The sequence below is a fragment of the Chrysemys picta genome, chromosome 15, assembly GCF_011386835.1.
Source record: "Chrysemys picta bellii isolate R12L10 chromosome 15, ASM1138683v2, whole genome shotgun sequence".
NCBI classification, from domain to species: domain Eukaryota; kingdom Metazoa; phylum Chordata; order Testudines; family Emydidae; genus Chrysemys; species Chrysemys picta.
In genome coordinates this window covers 23,285,587-23,303,992 of record NC_088805.1, presented here as the reverse complement: position 1 = coordinate 23,303,992, position 18,406 = coordinate 23,285,587, and the positions used below count along the sequence as shown (strand labels likewise).

The 18,406-nt window shown below is 47.0% G+C and overlaps 1 protein-coding gene across 6 annotated transcripts in view; it reads right to left on the bottom strand.

Annotated features, from left to right (window-relative positions):
- The window catches only part of TMEM132D (transmembrane protein 132D), a 417,065-nt gene that overhangs the window by 140,693 nt on the left and 257,966 nt on the right, over positions 1 to 18,406 (bottom strand). The window lies entirely within an intron of this gene.

The following is an 18,406-nucleotide window of genomic DNA, read 5'->3' as shown; positions in this document are numbered from 1 at the left end:
ATTGGATTATTGCTCTTCCTAAGAGAGGACTTATGGGACATAGGAATTAGAAATAAATTAATTATTTGCATGTATTATCCCGGGATCTTAGTGCACTTTACATACATTCTCTAGGCCTCGCACCTGCCAAATTGGTAGCTAAGTACTATCTGTGCTTTACAGATAGGGAAATGGAGGCAGAGAGAGGTTAAGCGTTGAGGTTAAAGTCATAGAGTGGGTTAGTGGCAGATCCAGGAATGCCTGACTCCAAAACTCTGTGTTCCAACCATCAGATTATATTTCCCCCTTGTTAAAAGCAACATGCAAAAGGAATAACCTAGAGGCAGTTGCCCACTGAGATGTGAGACTATTGTAGCTCCTTCCTTCGAAACAGCTTCTGTCCTTTAAAAAGGGGAGAATGGAGGAATCTGGAGGCTATTTCTGGCTCTGCCCCGTCTCACTGTGACACCCTGGGCAAACATCTTAAACTCTCTGATATTCAGTTTCCTCCATCTGTAAAATGGGGACAATAGTGCTTACAGCTTTACTTCCTCAGGGTATTACAAGGCTGGCTTGATGTTGGCAAAGCATTCTGGGATCTTTGGGTAAAAGGCAGTAGAGAACTACAATGTTTTATCGGTGATATCCCTGGATCACCTGCATTAGAGTGTCTGATATATCACAATTACAGGGCTGTTTATTTATATAATGTATCTTTTGTACACCGTGTTACAAAATCCATTAGAGAGCAAATGAATCACAACCAAAAGGGTAAATGGAGGCTGTACAGGAGAGATTTAAAGCGGGGAACTGATCAGGGGCTCAGAGGATTAGATCCTGTAAACCTTGTGATAAAATCAGCTACTGCATTGGAAACAGTGCGGTAAAGATTCTATGGACCACTTGCTTTTATAAAGAAGCCCAAAAACCTCAGGATGTACAGTGAAGTTCCCTAGCACTGCAACATTTTGAGGGATATTGAAGCTGACAGTGATTTTACTCCTCAGCCACTGAAGGCCATTTAGTGGTCTTTAATGCAGGTATGTAGGGGTGAATGGTGAAGGTTGAATCTATTTCAATGCAGGGATGAGACCCGAAGGCTTGAGCGGAAGGAAGAAATGTCACAGTTACAGACACAGTTACACAGCCGCTCGAGCAACCCTGTCTCAGAGGGCACAACTGGAAGAGAGAGAAAACAGCAAGCGGCTGATGGGAAAACTTTTAAACCTTGCAATCTTCCCTGGTTGCTGTAGGAAGAGAGTTAAAACTAGTCATCTCTTTGATCAGAACCAGTTGTGACAAGAGCCCCAATTCAGGACTGCTCCCAAAATGCCCAGGGTTTTTATCATTTCAGCTCTGTTCAATTCCTTGTCTAAAGCCACTGCTTGGAGATTTTAATCTGCAGACCGCTGAAAGTCTGGACTCTAATGGATGTATTGAGTCATTGCTGTCACACAGAGAATTTAAAAAAGGAGCCTTTGCATCAGTTCCACACTTGCAGAATTAATGTCGCTGAATGATTTTACATTTTATTCAATTCCTCATCACTTTATGTCAAACCCATGAGAGTGCAATTTGCAAACTAATACTGAACGCAACAATATTCTACCCTGACCTTAGTGGGACCAGAAAACTGCTTTATGCAGCTGCAGCAATTGAAACTCAGTTAGCCTTACTGTATAAACAGGAATAGACCATGCATTACCCATAAATGCACGATACTGATCTCCCTTTGTACAATACATGCCAACTCTACTTCTGTTAAAGAAACAAATTTCATCATTGTACGGGCGCATCCTGGTTCCAAGCTCTCTTTCTGGTTGCCTTTTTTTAATCTTTTACTGCACCGGTGGCCACTGCACTGTACAATTGGTGCTGTCACAGGCAGCGTCTCCTGTCAGTCATGGACATAATGTGCTACTGGGGAGGTTGGCATTGCAGAGGAGAAGGCATGTGTAGGCTAGTGGCAGTTGCAAGGAGAGGATTTAACAAAAAGAAAGAATCAATGAAAACTTTTCAAGACATGGAGGAGACTAGAAGGCAAGAGGGAGAAGTGAAAGGCAGAGGAAGCGAGGGAAAGATGAAGGAGAAGAGAAGGGAATTGGATGATAGGATAACAGAAAAATAGGAGAGGCTAGAGAAGAACAGAGGAGTTTCCATTCTCCTCCCCACCCCTCCACACACACCTTTTTGACCCCTTTAAAAAAAATTTCTCTTCACACTCTGTACTCTTACTTCCCTCTTCCTGCATCTATGCCATCCTTCTCCTCCTTAACTCCGGGTATGTCTACACTATGAAATTAGGTTGATTTTATAGAAGTCGATCTTTAGAAATCTATTTTATACAGTCGATTGTGTATGTCCCCACTAAGCGCATTAAGTTGGCAGAGTGCGTCCTCAGTACCGTGGCTAGCATCGACTCACGGAGCGGTGCACTGTGGGCTGCTATCCCACAGTTTTCACAGTCTCCGCTGCCCATTGGAATTCTGGGTTAAGCTCCCAATGCCTGATGGGGCAAAAACATTGTCACGGGTGGTTTGGGGTACATGTCGTCAGTCTCCCCTTCCTCTGTGAAAGCAACTGCAGACAATCATTTCGTGCCTTTTTACTGGGTTACCCGTGTAGACGCCATAGCACGGCAAGCATGGAGCCCGCTCAGTTCACCGCTGCTGTTGTGAGCATTGTAAACACCTCACGCATTATACTGTAGTATGTGCAGAACCTGGCTAAGAGACGGCAGCACGAGGACGATTGTGAGGAGGACATGGACACAGACGCTCCTGAAAGCACGGGATGTGGCAATTGGGACATCATGGTGGCAGTGGGGCTGGTTGATACAGTGGAACGCCGATTCTGGGCTGGCAAACAAGCACAGATTGGTGGACCGCATAGTGTTGCAGGTATGGGATGATTCCCAGTGGCTGCGAAACTTTCGCATTCGTAAGGCCACTTTCCTGGAACTCTGTGAGTTGCTTTCCCCCGCCCTGAAGCATAGGAATACCAAGATGAGAGCTACCCTGACAGTTGAGAAGTGAGTGGCGATAGCCCTGTGGAAGCTTGTAATGCCTGACTGCTACTGGTTAGTCGGGAATCAATTTGGAGTGGGCAAATCTACTGTGGGGACTGCTGTGATTCAAGTAACCAATGCAATCACTGACCTTCTGCTATCAAGGGTAGTGACCCTGGGAAATGTGGAGGTCATAGTAGATGGTTTTGCTGCAATGGGGTTCCCTAACTGTGGTGGGGCGACAGACGGAACGCATATCCCTATTGTGGCACCCGACCACCTTGCCAACCAGTACGTGAGCCACAAGGGGCACTTCTCAATGGTGCTGCAAGAACTGGTGGATCACAAGGGATGTTTCACCAACATCAACGTGGGATGGCCGGCCCGGGAAAGGTGCATGACGCTCGCATCTTTAGGAATTCCGGGCTGTTTGAACAGCTGCAAGAAGGGACTTACTTCCCAGACCAGAAAAGTACCGTGGGGGATGTTGAAATGCCAATAGTTATCCTTGGAGACCCAGCCTACCCTTTGCTCCCATGGCTCATGAAGCCAATCACAGGCAGCCTGGACAGTAGTAAGGAGCAGTTCAACTACAGGCTGAGCAAGTGTAGAATGGTGGTAGAATGTGCCTTTGGATGTTTAAAAGCTCACTGGCGCTGTTTGCTGACTAGGTTAGACCTCAGCGCAACCAATATTCCCATTGTTATTGCTGCTTGCTGTGTGCTCCATAATATCTGTGAGAGTAAGGGGGAGACGTTTATGGCAGGGTGAGAGGTTGAGGCAAATCGCCTGGCGGCCAATTTTGAGCAGCCAGACACCAGGGTGATTAGAAGAGCACAGCTAGGCGCGCTGCACATCAGAGAGGCTTTGAAAACCAGTTTCATGACTGGCCAGGCTACCATGTGAGAGTTGTGTGTGTTTCTCCTTGATGCAAACCCGCCCCCTTTGTTGATTTTAATTCTCTGTAAGCCAACCACCCTCCCCTCTTCGGTCACAGCTGGCAAAGAAAATAAAGTCACTATTGTTTTGAAACCAGGCATTCTTTCTTTATTAATTAAAAAAAAGTGAGATAACTGACAAGGTAGCCCAGGTGGGGTGGGGTGTGGGAGAAGGGATGGACAAGGCCACATTGCTTATTGTAGCCACACTACAAATCAGAACTGTTTGAATGACAGCCTTCTGTTGCTTGGGCCATCCTCTGGAGTGGAGTGGCTGGGTGCCTGGAGCCTCCTGCCCCCGCGTTCTTGGTAGTCTGGGTGAGGAGGGTATGGAACTTGTGTGTCCCTGTTGTAGCCTCTGTCCATCATGCCCTGTGCGATTTTGGCATATATATTAGCATTTCTTCTTTTTGATCCAAGTTCTGCCTGCACAGATTCTTCTCCCCATACAGCAATCAGATCCAGTGTTTCCCTTTCGGTCCATGCTGAAGCTCGTTTGCGGTTCTGGGGGGACTGCATGGTCACCTGTGCTGCTGAGCTCGCCACACTGACCGAACAGGAAATGAAATTCAAAATTTCCCAGGGCTTTTCCTGTGTACCTGGCTAGTGCATTGGAGTTGAAAGTGCTGTCCAGAGCGGTCACATTGGAGCACTCTGGGATAGCTCCCAGAGGCCAATAACATCAAATTGCATTTGCACTACCCCAAATTCGACCCAGCAAGGTCAATTTTAGCGCTACTCCCCTCGGCGGGGAGGAGTACAGAAGTCAATTTTAAAAGCCCTTTATGTCGATGGAACTGGGTTGGTTGTATAGATGCATTCATTATAAAATCGACATAACGCGGCTAAATTCGACCTAACCCCGTAGTGTAGACCAGGGCTCAGACACTTATCAAGCAGGGTCCTTAACCGTCTGCGTAGCTTTAGTCCCACTGACATCAATGGGATCAAGTGCTAACAGTTAGGTTTGTGCTTTTGTACTTTGTTAAATCGGGCCTCAATTTTTACCCATCGGGCAAAACTCTCCCTGCAGTCACTGGGAGTTAAACCTGAACAAAGACTAGGTAAAAAAGATCAATAAGGAAATTAAGGTGTTGCACATTTTGTGGACTGGCAAAGATTTCCTCTTTTAGACTGTAAGATTTTTGAGGTAAGTGGTCATTTATCATACTCATTTTCAGCACCTACCCCAATGAAATCCAACTGGGTTGAGGCCTTTAGGTGCTACCACAATACGAATATTAAATAAAAAACAACAACAAGAGGAAAGGCCTCTTCATTAGGAAGCATCTTCTTTGCACGTTTTCCCTTAAATGCTACTGCAGGCCAAAGTAAAATGAAATGATTTTCATACCCTCTGTGATATTCTCAACTGTCAAAGAACAAGGACGACATAGCAATGCCTGTGGAAATGGGACACACTGTTAGCCCTACAGCTGGCCAAAAATGTTTTTTTCTCCCCCACTGAATATTCATATTTCCACTGAAAAATTGGAATACTTAAATATTTTGTCCCCAAACCAAAATATATCTATTAGGAACGCTGCCACAGTATCTCATGGGAGCTGTAGTTGGGATTCTTCATATTCCTAGTTTCTTCTGTAGGCTGGGCTCCTTGGTTGGACTACATCACCATGGTCTCCCCTTGAGAGTTTTAACCTTTCATGAAAAACTACAATTTAATCAAAAAAAATAATTTTCCATTGAAAAACAGTTTTAACCTCACCTAGTTAGCAATAGAGGGCTCTTTTCCTTACATGTTTATGACAGATCAAGAAGTTTTTTTAGCAATCAATAAGGATCTCAACATTGATACAAAAAATGTACAGAAAAGTGTAAAGGGTTCTATGACCCATGCTCAGATCAAGCCTAAAACCACCAAGACAGGAACTTTTGCTTAATTAGTTAACTAGAAATTTTAACTTTACTCTTCACCGCTATGAATATCTTTGCACATATAATTCTGAAGCATCTTCCAGTAGTAAAACGGCCAAACTGAAAAATAATTAGCAGTTGTAAATCCTCTATAGAGAAATAAGCCAAACATTCTACCCTGTGAATAAGAACACGGGGGAGGAAGGTCACATCTGCCTTAGAGCTAACAGAAGTTCCCAGTGGCTTTGTGAAGAGGGTGGGGTGTCTCTCTGGTTAGTGCAAGACAAAAAGGCAACATATTAATTCCAATCAGAAAAAGCAGCCAACTGTCCAAGCGTCAGTGTGAGTTTATCTGAATTGCTAATGTGTTTTTCTTTCATTTCCTACAAACCAGTGAAATACCACTCAGGACTTAAGCTTCTGAAAGCACAGTTTAAAATGTAAGTGGTGAAACCTGCACAAACAAATGGGATCATCATAAAAAGTGTTTTGGTCACACTGAAAATACTCATGACTTGTTTAGTCAAGATATAGTTGGATTTTAATATAGGATTGGAGCTTGTTTGTTATCTATAATATTTTGATCTTTCATGCATTCTTGGAGTCTTAAAATTCTAGTTGTCCTGCATAGAATTTCCTGCACTATGAAAAATTCCATTGAATATCATTGTGCCTGTCTACACAAAAATTTTAAGTCATGTTAGAGCAGGGGTGGGCAAACTGAGGGCCGCATCGGTTTCCAAAATTGTATGGAGGGCCGGTTAGGGGAGGTTGTGCCTCTCCAAACAGTCAGGCATGGCCTGGCCCCCGCCCCCATCCGACCCCTCCTGCTTCTCACCCCTGGATGGCCCCCTGGGACTCCTGCTCCATCCAACCCCCCCTGTTCCCTGTCCCCTGACAGCTCCTGGAACCCCCTGGAACCCCCATCCCTGACTGCCCCAGCTCTCATTCCTGACTGCCTCCCAGGACCCCTGCCCCATCCAACCACCTCTTCTCCCTGACCACCACAGGAACTCCTACCCCTGACTGCCCTCCGTCGCCCCATCCAACGCCCCCCCTCCTTCCTGACTGCCCCCTGGAACCTCTGCCCCAATTCAACCCTCCTGTTCCCTGCCCTCTGACCGCCCCGACCCCTATCCCCACCCCTGACCACCACCCCGGACTCCCCTGCCCTCTAGCCAACTCCCCCGCTCCCTCCCCCCTTACCGCGCTGCCTGGAGCAGCGGTGGCTGACGGCACTACAGCCGCGCCACCCGGAGCCAGCCACACCACCACGCAGCACAGAGCACCGGGTCAGGCCAGGATCTGCAGCTGCGCTGCCCCAGGAGCTCGCCGCCCCGCCGCCCAGAGCATTGCGCCGGCGGCAGAGCAAGCTGAGGCTGCAGGGAAGGGGGAATAGCGGGGGAGGGGCTGGGGGCGAGCCTCCTGGGCCAGGAGCTCAGGGGCCGGGGAGGATGTGGCCTGCGGGCCATAGTTTGCCCACCTCTGTGTTAGAGCATCATGTTTGTTAACACAACTCCTTATGGTTGCGTTCTAATAGACCTTAATTTTCCAATGAAGAAAAGTCTATTGAGTAGCCAGCCACTGGCACTTTAACCGCTCCACTGTCTAACCCTCCTCAGAACAGGCCTAGACAATATGATGGTGAAATCACCATCGCCCATGGGCTATATGTCTTCAGCAGTGCTGTGGCACCATTGCCACCATGTGTGCAGCTACTCTAGTGGTAGCAACAGTGGGAAATTTTAGGATTAAAAATCCTGGTATGGAAAAGGCCAGAGTGTTCACTCTGGCAGGTCAAGCTGTGTTGAAAACTGAGCTGAAGCAATGCTTGAAGCTAATGTGGACAGTCCCTTTCTGTGTGGTTCTGATCTGAATGTGTAGCTGGCACTGTGGGGCTCCCACATTCATTGTCTCTTGGTGACTCCATAGCAGGTCCGTTAGATTTGCAAGAAAGGGCAACTTTTGTGACTGTCACTATGGAGAAGTCACTCTCGGATAGGAAAGGACAAGGTGTGCTCTTATAGGTTCCTACCCTGGCCCAAATAAATTACTGTATATTACAGAGTAGTTAAGGGGCAAATGAGCTGGGAGATAAAGAGGCTTTATCTAGAGCTAAGCTAATTCTACTGATGAGAGACACAAGCCGGACAAGAATCCAACTCCCTCTCCCATAGTCGTGTTAGCTCTATTATTATCATTTGTATTATAGTAGTGCCAAGAAGTCACAACTGAGATAAGGGGAGGGGAGGGGGTGAAGGAAGCATCCTTATCCCCATTTTACACGTGAAAAATTGAGCAAAGAAAGTGATTTTGCCCAAGGTTACAAAGGGTGTCTACGGCAGAGCCAGGAAATGATCTCAGATCTCCTGAGTGCCAGTCGCGTGCTTTAACCACTAGCCAAAATGACTTCCCTGCTTGGCATTGCTAGCAGGAGTAAAAAGGTCTTGCTGCCACTAAAGTTAACAGGCACGACCGAACACTGGGTGGAGATCTGGTGTGTAACAAGGTGCCAACATTATTACCGTGACTTTTCTTGCCATAGCTCATTTCCCAGCCCAATGTGGATAGGGTCAAGTACTTGAATGCCTGAGGGGAGAATCTTTCCCTTCTGTCTGTGAGTCTCTCCACACTTGCTTCCCTTTGGTTTAGCAGTCTGTCTCCTCCCCTGAAGTCCTCTTCCAGCATAGGGTCACACCTATGCTCCTACAGAGCAGTATATTCCTAGCAGGGCCAGGACTGTGGGATCTTTGGTATTTCCAAAGTGCTACTGGGAATGTGCTACTGAACAGGCTCCTTTGCTGCTGGGTACACTCCGGGTGGGGTGGGCTAGAGAAGGCAGGAAGAAGGAGAAAGTAACAAAGGGAAAGAGAGACAGACAAACTGTAGTGGCATGACGAGAGGGACACATATGGCAGAGGAAGGAAGTGAGACCAGAAATGAACCTTAAGGAGCAGAGAATTGTAGCTAAGAAGGAGAAGGATGGTGATATAGGCGTGTGTGTGTGTGTATGTTTGTAACAAAGAAGCCCCACAAAATCCAGGGAAGTGGAAGAAACAGGGTTGCAGAGAAAGGGGAGCTACTGTTAATTTAGACAGTAGCCAGAAAAAGAAAAAGACTGAAATATTCCGCTGACTAGTAGAACCCCACTATTCCACCTGTCTTCAAAAGAGTTTGGGGAGATCCCAGTAATAACCTTACTTTTTACATTGAGCAGACGATGATCTCACTGTCCTGACAAATACCCACAACTCTGGTTTCAGAAGGTGGCATTTCCTTTACATATATTTCCTCTCAGAACCTTTTCATAAGATGCAAACTGTTGTGTCCGGGCCAGGCATTTGCATTCTCTCCATGGAAGCAGGAGAGATAGAGATCACATCTCTTCTGCATAAAGAGGTATTTGCAATGCAAGAAACTCCTTCTGCTTGGTGTGTTTGATGGAGCCCTAGATGTTAATGCGTGTAGGAAACGCAAGTCAAAAAGCATGGGGTCAGCTGCCAAGGAGACTATAACACTTGGGCAATTTAGATGCATGTATTTGGGGGAATAAAAACCATATAAGGAGGAATGGAAGCCATGTTTAGTGATGGATCAGTTATCTGAATCTTTCTAAGGTGCCTATCACCACAGTACGGAGGCAGGAGCACCGCCAACTTTTTTGCCGCCCTAGGTGGCGGAAGGTCCTGCCCCCGAAATGCCGCCCCCGACAGAGGCGGCGGAAGGTCCCGCCCCCGAAATACCGACGATGACCGGAGTGGCCGAAGATCCAGCCGCTGTGGTCGCCGCCCCCCAAATGTTAGCGCCCTAAGCGACCGCCTAGGTCACCTAATGGGTTCTGCCGGCCCTGTACAGAGGCACCAAACATATATTTAAGATATATTATTTTAGCTGTTCTCCAAATTCCTTTGGATTCAGCCAACCAGGATTTTAAAGTCTTTGTGAGGAATGATGCTGGGTGTCAATTTCACACCCACGATTAATCTGAAATTATTTTTTTATTTTATCAACTGCAACGCAACATCTCTGAGTTATCCTGTGTAGGTCTTTCCTAAAGCAAGATGCACACAGTCATGTCTGTTTCAAGCAAGATGAGATCTCAGCGGTACAGCACAGAAAGCCAATGGGGGGAAAACTTTTCATTAATGATACAAAAGCTTCAAATGATTGATCTCTCTGGGGCTGGTGACTTCACTGGGGCTATGCTGCCATCCTCAAGGGTTCAAAAATGATGTTAGGCCCCCCCAAAATGAGGAGATTTGCAATCCTGTGATTTACAAAAATTAAAAAAATGTGGGGCTCTTTTTATTTGCTTTCTGAGCCTTTTGAGAGCACTCACTTTACACAGTCAAGCTTTTCTTTGCAACCATAAGGGATAGACACTGTCTGGTTAAATGAAAGCTGTGATTCTTGTGCAATCTCTTGATTTCAGCAGCTGGGGTATTGCAAGATATTGCAAGATTGTGATGAAGTCTCAAGAATTAGCAGCTCTGATGTTGACTTCAACCAACCAACCTTCTACATTTCTAATCAGGTGGGGTAATGTGGTCTGAACTCAGCCATGGCCTTGAACCCCCAGAGAGTACGCAGCGTACATAAATGCAATGGACCAGGAGACAGGGCTAAAGGTTTTTTTTCCCACTACAGTTGACCCTATAACGTGCTTGGTCTCATAAACAACCAGCAGTGCAACTAACCCCCAGGCTCCTTTGATAAGGTTAAAATATTAAAATGTAACCAATCAAAACTATTATCAGCTGTCTCCAGGTAGCCCCAAAGGTCTCAACCCAGATTGTGACCCCAGAGTCAGCTTCTGCTCCCAAAAGGGGACAATCCAAATAGACAGCAGAAAGGAAAGACTATTATTCCCATTACACATGGTTAATTGAGGTCCAGGGAGATTAAGACTTTCCCAAGGTGTCACAGGAAGTCCAGAAACCAGCATCCCCTGAATCCCAGTCCAGTTCATCAAGCAAAAGACCATCATTCACCACTGATATACAAGGATCAGGTGAGACATACAGTAATAAATTAAAACTTAATTTTAACCAGTGTCATTTTATCATTAAATATGCAGCAATGGGTGGGCTGAAAGGTCGTTTTTCTTTAGGAGTCAGCCTATGACATGAGCCAACCAGCAAGAAAAATTGCAAAAGAATGAGCCTGCTAATCATGAAATGGTGGTGCTTAAAAAAATTAGACCCATCTTGATAAGGCAAGATGTCAGCAGAGCTGGTCGAATAATATTTGCTGAATAATTTTTTGATTAACTCTGTGCTATTTTTAAATGAATTATTCAACAGATAATTTTCCAGCTGTAGATGTCACTTTGCCCAACTAACGCAAACCAGTCATTTGATTTTTTTCCTTCAAAAGTGAGCAAAAAATGTGCAACATCTTGAATTTAACATTAAATATAAAGCACAAACTCCCCATCGGGTCGGCATTTCAGTTTAGAGAGCCCTGTCAACGCTCCGAACTTCTCTCGACATAATAAATCCAGTAGTTATTTGCCACATTATGCAAAGGAAATGATACATCAACACAGAATTCATTGCAACCAATTTAATAATAATCCAATACATTATTCAGCATGACACTCAGTAAACGTCCAGCACTTTTGAAGTAGCCCAATCAAGAAGCAATGGCGGGAAAAACTGCAGGGGTAAGAAGGTGTTTTTACTGGGAACTGAAAGTCCGATAAAACACTGCAGGTGTGCTTTCTCAGGCTGTCTCTCTTCCGCCTTCCCCGCCCCTGCCTCCCTTCACTTTTATTGTTTTAAATCATTAAATATGTCGTCTAATATACAATACGGCAGAACAGAGAGAATCAGAGTGAGGCAATCCATATATACAGCCATACAGGATTTGTGACTGGGTTGTCAGGATGGAACCCCCTTGTCCCTTCTGGGCACAACTCATCCAGCTGTGGGTCTCTGCTGGTGTGTCTTTGTCCCAATGAGGTCCAGCATAGTGGTGATTTGGGCTTCCTGCCTAAACACCCTTCAGTCCTACCCCTTTCAGGCTGTTTAAGGGTCAAAGGTAATCAGGAACAAAAATAAACACAATTCAAAACCAGAGTCCTCCCACAAACCCTCAATGGAGCCCTACCCTTCTACTTAGTCTGTGCTTCTGCTGATTTCCTTCCTGGGATCTGGTCGCCCCTCCCAGGAGGGTTGGTCTGGCTGGCTGGCGAGTTCCGTCTCAGTGCTGCAGCCAGGCTCTCTCCCGCCAAGAGAAGCAGAGCGCCATCTTCCCTCCTGCTCCGCCCTCAACTGGGAGAGGCCCTCTCCTGTCATCTGCTCTCTCCAGGCCTGACGTTGCAGATGCAGTGGGGCGGGGCCAACTGGGCCCACAAACTTTCCCTAACTTTTGTTGCCGGTGAGGACCCTGTCAGCTTCCTTAACCTCCCTGCTGCCATTGTGGGGACACTCTGCCTCATCATATGGTCTGTGTTATTTATCTCAGAGCCAGGGCCGGCTCTGGCTTTTTTGCCGCCCCAGGCAAAAAAGCCTCCGGCTGCCCCCCCCCCCCCCCGCCCCACCGCGGCAGGGGAGGGCGGCCAGAGCCCCGGGGGGAGGGCATTGAGCCCCGGCCGGGGCTCCGCTCTACCCGGCGGCGAGTCCCGGTCGGGGCTCCGCTCTCCCCGGCGGCCAGAGCGCCGGGGGGAGGGCTGCGAGTCCCGCTTGGGGCTCCGCTCTCCCCGGCGGCCAGAGCACCAGGGGGAGGGCGGCGAGTCCCGCTCGGGGCTCTGCTCTCCCCGGCGGCCAGAGTGCCGGGGGGAGGGCGGTGAGCCCACCGTGGCTCCACTGTCCCCGGCGGCCAGAGCACCAGGGGGAGGGCGGCGAGCCCGCTGCGGCTCCGCTCTCCCCGGCGGCCAGAGCGCCGGGGCAGAGGGCGGCGAGTCCCGGTCAGGGCTCCGCTCTCCCTGGCGGCCAGAGCGCCGGGGGGAGGGCAGCGAGCCCGCCTGGGGCTCTGCTCTCCCTGGCGGCCAGAGCCAGAGCACCGCACCGCCCCCCTCCAGGTGCCGCCCCAAGCACAAGCTTGGTGGGCTGGTGCCTGGAGCCGGCCCTGCTCAGAGCAGCCTCTGAAGGGCCCAACTGAGACTGGGGCTCCATTGTGCTAGGCCCTGTACGTACATAGAGGATATGTCTACACTGCAGTTGGAAGTATGTTTCCCAGCTCGGGTAGACCGACATGCTAGCTTGACTAAAGATAGTTGAGTCACCAAAGATAGCACAGCTTGAGCTAGCTGCCTGAGAACAAGCATGCCTGGACCCCCAAGTACGTACTTGGGTGGCTAGCGTGAACCACTAGCCTGTGCTATCTCTGGCTACACTGCTGTTTTTAGTGTGCTAGCCCAAACAGAGCTAGTGCGTCTGTCTGCCTGAGCTGGGAAGCATGCTTCCAGCTGCAGTGTAGATGTATACCTAGTAAGAGCCCAACCTTGCCCTAATGAGCTTATAATTTAAGCAGATAAAACAGACAAAAAATAGAAGAAAGTAGGTACACTCTTCATTTTACATATGGAGAATTGAAATAGAGAGAGATAAAGGCACCACTGAAATGAATACATAAGTACATGCTTAAGCGCTTTGCTTACTCAAATCCTAAGTGACTTGCCGAAGTCCCACAGGAAGTCTATGGCAGGGCACGGAATTGAACCCAGATCTCCTGAGTCCCAATGCCTCAATCACAATATTGTCCTTCCTCGTTATCAAATTTCCTAAATAAAGTCATAGCTGCTTCTTTGGTATGACAATTTCTTAAAAACAGAGGTGACATTACACTTAGGCTCGAGGGGCTTGGTTCACTGCTGGGTTCATCTAAATGAAAGCCATTGCACGGAAAAGGGCTGAATTATGCCGGCATAACACTGGATTCACACAGTGTGGAAAGAGGCCCAAGGTTTCTGCATGCAAGCAGAAAATGCAGGGCCCAACCTGCAAACATTTACTACTGAGAACAATCCCAGCGTACTGCAGGATAATTCACAGCAGTTAGTCTGTGCTCGACAGTAAATGCCTGCACAGTCAGGTACATAACTAACGAATCACAAACGTTGGCCCTGGATCCTGAAAATACTTTTGCACATCAATACCTGGAGTAGTCCTGTGAGTAAATTTACCCATGTGCATAGATATTTGTGGATTGGGCCACCAAATTCAAATTGTCTTATTAATTAGCCATTTACCTCCAAGACAGCTAACCATAGGGTGGGACTCATCTGGACTACGCAGGAAAAGTCTTATTGACTTCAATAGGAATTTTGCTTGAGTAAGGACTGCTGGACCGTGATGCTAAGACCATGACCGCTCAGTGAGCTCCACGTGGCAGGTCTGAGGGGGTGCTATTGAAGTCTATGGGCTGCATGTGGTTGCAGGTGTCACCCCACAAAGAGCACATAGTATGCTTGGGACCTAACTTCTTAGTGCATTGATCCATTACCCTTTCCAGACCGGCTAGTTCTGTTATCTTTATGCAGAAGCACGAGATACCCAACCAGTCATTGACTTCCAGTGCTTCAGACGTGGTTCTTTGCAGAAGGAAATGCCCGCACTGTATATATTAGCCTTTGTATTGGCTTTTATAGCACCCCCCCCATATCCAACAGTGTCTGATGTTGAGATATTTTAGGGTTAAGTATAACAATAAGCTGCTAATGTGCAGACATGGTATTAGGGGACAAAGGCATATGTAGGCAATAGTCTAATACATACGCTGCAAATTCTTCAGTATTTCTTTGTCTAAAATATAAGTTGCCAGATTCTTCCCTTCTCTGTTGCTCATAAAGATTGATAAGGATGCGGCTGCAGAAGCTGCAGGAGAAATGCCCTTTGTGTAAAAGAAGGTAAAAGGAATGTTATCTGTCCCTCCCTCCCTTTCCCAGCTACATAAACCAGCCCTGCCTTAGGGCCCCTTCCCCTTCCTCCCCTGAGAACTGTTCACGGCCCCTTCCTCCCTCCCCTGAGATCTGCTGATGAGGAAGATTTATGGCAATGAAGTGTTGCAAAGGAATGTATCTTCAAGGTAAAAGTATGTGTAATGTTATGAGTAATAGATAGAGGTGGGTTTACTACAGGGATGAAAGTAACTTACAGGACTTACCGGTACTGCCGGAGTCCTGAGGGGGAGTGGCCTCATCCATAAGAGGTGTGACCTCAACTGGAAGAGGCGGGGCCTCTCAAGATTTAAAGGCCCTGGGGCTCCGGCTGTGGCTGGGAGCCCCAGGGCCTTTAAATCAACCTGGGGCTCCCAGCTGCAGAGATGGCTGGGAGCCCCCAGGGCTCAGGGGCAAATTAAAGGGCCCTTTAAATCCCCCCCGCAGCTCTGGCAGCCGGCTCCCTGCAGTGGCAGGAGCTCTGGGCCCTTTAAATCCTGGCCCCAGCCCGGCTGCCGGAGCTGCGGGCGGGATTTAAAGGGCTCTGGGCTCCCCACAGCAGCAGGGAGCTCCGAGCCCTTTAAATCCCGGCCCCAGTCTGGGCGCTGAGCTGCGGCGGGGGGGGATTTAAAGGGCTCTGGGCTCCCCGCAGTGGCAGGGGGCTCCGAGTCCTTTAAATCCCCGTCACGGAAGCCAGGGCGGTCCGGCACGGCGTACTGGCTCTTGCCGGTACGCCGTACTGGCTTACTTTCACCTGTGATTTACTAACAAAATGGGTGTTTTTATTCCTTAATAAGGGTTTTGGGGGTGTTGTGACGATGTAGGCGTGTACATACTAACTTAGACAAAAAGAATGTGCTGTAACTAATTCAGTGCTTACTGGACAATTGGGTCCAGGAGAACAAGTATCACAATAAAGAAGCCTGTATTCATATCCGCCTCTGGGTCAACCTGCTCTTTCTTCTAACATCTAACATAGTGTTTCTCACAAGGCACTGATAGCGTGATTACCATCTAAAGCACAGAACATCTCGCTTCCCCACTCTCCGCACACTCTTACCCTTTAAGATGAGGTACTCTCGGTCAACCTCTTGAAACACACACACACACAGATGAATTATCTAGGGTTATCACTGATCATTTTTACTCTTCCATTTACAATAAAAGTAAGGGGAATTTAAAAAAAAAGTGACTTTGAATAAGACGTCACCAATTTGAAAAGGCTGACAAACAGTGGTCTAAGGCATATCAGTCTTTAGGCTGAGTCTCTGTGTGGTGTAAGGTTTTTCCAGGCTATGTTACTATTTCTGCATTCTCATAACACATGCAACGTTGTGTTACTTGATGCTCCATAACTCCAACATCACTCACTCGCTTTGATGCCTACCTTGGCCGTTTTACTTTGGAATCCAATATAACGAATTACAGTCTTAAATCCAGAATGGAAGATCCAATATGTTAACACATAGCCTATTCCACACCTCCAAGGTGAGATCCATAACACATTCCTTTTTATACCTTGCTTATTAGCGTCCAGACTGGCTCCTGAGCAAATGAAATTATATATGGGAGCAGAGCTACATTTCACAAGACTCAAGGCCATGATATATTTCAGAATTAGGAGCTCTTCTGCAGTCTGCCCGAGTGTAGCCAATAAATGAGAGATTACTGTCCTCTGTGGAAGAACCTCCTCTGCTGTGAATTATTCAACAAATATTTCTGTGAAGGGAAGAAAATTGCAAAAATATAACATTATTTTAATCTAACCTCCCCCCCCCCCAACACACACACCACAATTTTTCCCTTATCCAAACATACAGCATTTTTCTGCTGACTCGAAAAATGAAAAAGAGAAGCTCTCTGTTTTCAGGAAGCTGTGTGCATTGGTGGGATGAAATATGTATCGACAAGACCCTTCCCATATCTGATTTCCTGTCCATTTGTAAAGCAATAACTTCAAACAGAAATATAAGAGACCATCCTCTAAACTGAGTTTTTCCTCCTTTTTGAGAAGCACTATTGAAAAATGGATCCAAGTGGTTTGAAACTTCTGCTACTGCTTTCCAAAGGAGGGTGATCTTTGGGATCCTTTCTGTGCTCTTTTGGAAATACTCGGATAGCCTGGTAATGGATCCAGTTGCACAATCTGCATGTAAGGAGGGACTCAGTCTCCCAGGTGGGAAACAGATCACCTGCCTCTGTTCTCCACTTCCTCCGGATTTTAAATAGGGGTGGGGGGCATTCTCCACAAGTTGCATGGAGGGTGTGGGTGGGGCAGGGAAGGAGATGATAGGCGAGTGTGCATCACTTCCCACCAGCCCTGAGAAGCTAAGGGCAAAACTGTAATAAAACCTCAGTCATTCCCTTTATAGTCAGGCACCTTCTTTATAGGGGTCCCTGTGGCACTTACTGGCTGCAGCTCCAAAGGAAAAAAAGGCAGAGACCTAGAGCCAGCATGGAGTCACGGGGGCTTTATGTGGATACCCCAGCCTCTCATTGCTTTTCTGGGATCTGTGGCGTTAGTAGGTGGCAAACTCTGCCGCCAACAGAGCAAATGGGGAGAACTACCCCAGAGGAGAACTCTGTGAAAGGTTCCTTCCCATTAACTGTCCCCAGGACAGGCTCAGAATGCATTAGCACACACTGAGGAGTGCCATATGCACTGACACCCACGCACACAACACATGCAGACACAAGCATGGAGACTTCTCCAGTCCCATTTACTAGAAGGAGGATTCCAGACTTGACTGCAACTAAGTAACTGTGGGTTAGCTAGATGTCCATGAGCCTTCCGCTCTGCTGTGCTGCAGGTGGAGTGATTTTGCAAACCACTGTGCCCAAGGTTAATGGAAAGAAATCATTAAGGTGTGTGATGAGAGCTGGAGCTTTGTAAATTCTCTGTGGCCATCCTCGCCAAAAATAGATTCTTAAGTTGAAAATAAAGGATCTGAGGGAGTGCTAAGAAAGGTATGTGACAGGGACTGTGATGCTGAATAGCTTTTACTTAAAGCTGGAAATTAAATGATAGGGCTCTCACCATGATTTGCCAGCCTATTTTCAAGACTGTCTGGCCTGCAGCAAAACCAATAGCAGCCGATCGCCAGTTCTAAATGGAAAACTGCCACCTCTATTTTCCATTCATTCAGTTGCAGAATTCCATTTGCTAACTACAAAGGATTGGTGCGCTTTAGCACAACCGAGTAGTTTAAAATGTAGCCATCTATTTCAATGTCATTAACATCCACTGCGTTTTCACTAGGAAAGGAGACCTTAGTGGAAAAAAAGCACACATCACTAACAGCAGAGGGGATTAAAGACTCAGTTGAGAAATAAATGTTTGAAATCAAGGAAATTCTACAATGATTTTGGAAATTATATATTCAGATCTGGTGTAAATTGGCAGCGTTCCATTGACTTTAATGGAGCTGTGGTAATTTATACCAGCTGAGGCTCTCACCCTTATGTACAGATACATCTGTATACACACCCACACGCACAAATACACATGTATTTGTGGGTATTGCATCTATAATCAATAATACATCTTATATTCAGATATGACACACACATATCAGAGAAAGTATACCTCACACAAAAATTAGGGAAGTGGTAAATAATGAAGACGACAGGTCACTAATCCAGAGTGATCTAGATCACTTGGTAAACTGGGCGGAAGCCAACAATACGTATTTTAATTCGGCTCAATGTAAATGTATAAATCTGGGA